Source organism: Periplaneta americana, chromosome 13, assembly GCF_040183065.1.
Source record: "Periplaneta americana isolate PAMFEO1 chromosome 13, P.americana_PAMFEO1_priV1, whole genome shotgun sequence".
NCBI classification, from domain to species: Eukaryota; Metazoa; Arthropoda; class Insecta; order Blattodea; family Blattidae; genus Periplaneta; species Periplaneta americana.
Window position 1 is genome coordinate 57244599 of NC_091129.1, and position 3522 is coordinate 57248120.

The window sequence follows — 3522 nt, forward strand, 5'->3', positions numbered from 1 at the left end:
TGTTAGGGTTGGCAGTAGTTTCCCCATCAGTATTGTAGGGAGAGACTTCAGACAAAGAATCTATATGTGCAGGGGGATTACTAGATGAAGATTCACTTGGTGGAATAGGTCTTTTACATCGTATCAGTGCTTCAGTGGGAGGTGTAGACGAAATACTGGGAGCATTGGTATTTTGTCCATGGTGTCGTGTACATTAGTGATACACTGCAAATCACTGTTTTCGTCATCATTTCTCAAACTTTTGTTCTCTGAAAATTCATTCACTGCAGTATTTACATCTGTGTTTTGTGGCTCACTTAAGTTCAACTTTACTACTTCACTTAGCAATCTGGGAGTGTTACGGGGTTGCAATCTTAGTGATACAGTTCGTTGAGGACAATCTTGTTTCATATGAGTTGTGTCTCCGCAAACAAAACATGCCTGAGGTTGTCCGGGATAAGTGATGTTAGCTGTGTAGGAAGCTACCTGTATTGTTGCTGGAATATTTTTTTGGATATTCATTCGTACTGCTTTTACTCCATTGTAAACCGGAAGCAAGTATTGTGTACTCCAAGTTTCATTTCGAATGTCTTGTATGGTACCGTATTTGTTCAGAACAGTCTGTAAAACTGAGCTGGGAATTTCTGGGGGGTGATTGAATACTCGAACTGTAACACTAGCTGAGTCTGGTGGTCCTATATTAACGTGAGTTATTTCTCCTGATTCATATTGAAATTCTATTTCTCCCTGTTACTTATCAAGTAATCTATTATACAATGTGGGTGTAGTTACCTTCAGATAAATTGCTCTCTCTCTGTTATGCAGTTGTGTGTCCACTTGATCTGTGTTGATTACCATTTTCTTTACGATCCACTGATGAATTTCCTGTGCTGATGGTCTAGTAGCAGATTGTGCAAATTGAATCTTGATCGTGTTTTTCCTGTTGTAATTTTCTATTTGTAGGTTTCTGTTTATAGTATCCATGTTGTTTTCAGTGTGCAACAATGAAGAAGATTATAATTAAAGAATTTTAGATAGTATTAAACAAATTAGTCAATAATAATTATCTGAATCAAAATTTATAAACTTATAGATGTTAAATATAATTTATGTTTACTGAAATTGTGATTAGAAACAAACTTAAACGCTAAAAATCGAAGAACTTTTATACACACAACCTATGTATATCACGGCCTTCTTGACTCCCCCGGTTTTTTTTTTTTTGTTCTACCGGGAACGTAAAAATAATAGGAAACAATAGCAATAGCATGGATAAATATATAATAGGATGCGAAACTGCGGACAGCACGATCTAGAAGCGGTATTCTGAAATAAGGTGATCAGCGCCCGACGTCGTAGGTGGTAAATCATAGAACTACGTGAGGACCAGCGTTCTCCACTCCGATACGAAGTAGTCAGAACGTTGGCCGATGACCAGCCAACAACGTTATGAAGGCAAGATGGATTCCAGAAAAAATGCAAAAGATTCGAGGAAGATGCTCAGCGCCTGGATGCAAGACTGTTAATACTGTGGGAGGGAAGCATTTTTTCTATTTTCCTCAGGAACCTATGAGGTAAGCTTTAGTATCATTATTGTGTCCTGTGTAGCCTAAACCTTACACTTGAAAACAATGTACTTTTTGGTGAAGTAGGTTAGACGAGCTGTGCATTGCTTTCTGCTAGTTTATTTAGGATTATAGTAGGAGTATAAATTTAGATGGTTCCGAAATTCAGTCAAACTGTAACGAAATGTGAAATATTGACGAAAAAGAGCAAGAAGGCTGAAAATGAAACCTCGTAAACCTGAATTGTAGCATTAGGCCACATGGCTGCAAACTAAAACCACGTGGTTTTTAGTATAAACATCTCACAGTTATGGAAAATAAAATTATGCCTTCTTTGATGTAGTTAGCCATTCTGGAGAAATTCTCAATCATGTGTAGTAATAATAATAATAATAATAATAATAATAATAATAATAATAATAATAATAATAATAATAAGCTTAGGCCTAATATTTAATTTAGTTTTACCCAATATCTGTTGCTGCTACCAGTTTTCCTATGGTCACTCACCACCTAGTGATGCGCATTAGACATCTCTTAAAATAACACAAATGCAGCAGATAACTTATTATTTTTTTCCCCAATTTTTGCATGATTTCTATTCAATATTTCTTCTACTTTATCTCATTAGTAATTGTAATCCATTGCTTTAGGTGTTGGAAGTGGCTCCGATTTTGTGGGCTAGAGGACCGGTATCGAGTTGCCGCACATGCCACACACACAGGTTGAGAATCTGCATGGACCACTTCATTGAGTCTGACTATTATAGCTCTTCACAAAAAGTGATACTTAAGCAAACTGCAGTGCCCACTGTTCATGCTAATGGATTAGTGGTGCCATCAAACCCTAAAATCCGGAGCCCACCATCTAGCCCAGTTATGCCTCGAGCGACCTTATCACCGGGGTCTACCCCAACTTTCAGGCATCACAAGACTTTCCGGACGTATGGTAGGAGGGCGAAGATTGATTATGCAGCTGCTGAAGGTAGTTAGTACACTAGCAATGTTTTTATGTCATTCATGTTTAAAATTTCCGATTTCATTACTCTTTTCTTTATTTTCAGGTACGTGTAGTCTCATAGGTTTACAAGCTGCAACTGAGTAGGCTGCAGGCTTGGCAGCTATGCCTCAAACAATTCCTGCTCCTATGAGTACTCCAGCTTCAAAGATTACTGCTTCGACGGCATATGCCGGGATGAATAAAGATGCATGCCAACAAGGTAATTATTCCACTTAGTCAAGTTTATGGATTTCAAGGAATGCCTTAGTTTCTCATCAGCTGTTCTTACATTACATGTTTCAAAATACATAATTAATTATGTTTCGTTTTTTTTTGTGATTATTACGGGGAACAGTATGATTGGTGAACAGCTGAGGGGCTATCAGCAACCATCGCTCCTATTCAATGTGGTTCCCACAGCTGAAGGTAAGCGGTACTGTCTTGTGAGCCTGGTAACATGCTAGTAATCATTTAAGTTAATTGCCCCCTGCCATATGTCTGCAGTTTTCATACTTCATTCTTTTACAGTAGCGAATAATAACAAATCCTCTTAACTACAGGGCAGGGTGTTTATCTTGTTATATATCGATCGTCCAGTTCAAAAGTGCGACAACTCAAAAATTGCCATTTTTTAGTTATTTATACTACTGAAAGCCCCTTTCGGAGCTCTTTCCGATTCAATATTGAGATAAGTCATATTTACAACCAAAAAGAATAAAAACGAAATAAACTGCTTTAGAAGTAATTATAACTATGGACTTTATTAATTCATTATTACTACATTTCGAAATCTATTAATAATGAACTGGAAGATCGTGATATACTCGTCCTGAATACTGACTCAGTTCTAATTGTCGTGGTTATGAACCACAAATCTGTCCCTTTTTAGGGGATTTATTTGAAACTTTCAACTGAAGATATCTCAAAACTTGTTTTTTTGAGTTGTCGCACTTTTGAACCAGACGATCGATATTGCAAC

The 3522-nt window shown here is 37.1% G+C and overlaps 1 long non-coding RNA gene across 1 annotated transcript; it reads left to right on the plus strand.

The window, feature by feature from the left end:
* Positions 1-1409: 1409 nt before the first annotated feature.
* Positions 1410-2792, plus strand: LOC138711975 (uncharacterized). The gene is made up of 3 exons (XR_011335560.1): positions 1410-1553; positions 2198-2528; positions 2608-2792. It is a non-coding gene; the product is annotated as an uncharacterized lncRNA (long non-coding RNA).
* The last annotated feature ends 730 nt before the right edge of the window (positions 2793-3522 follow it).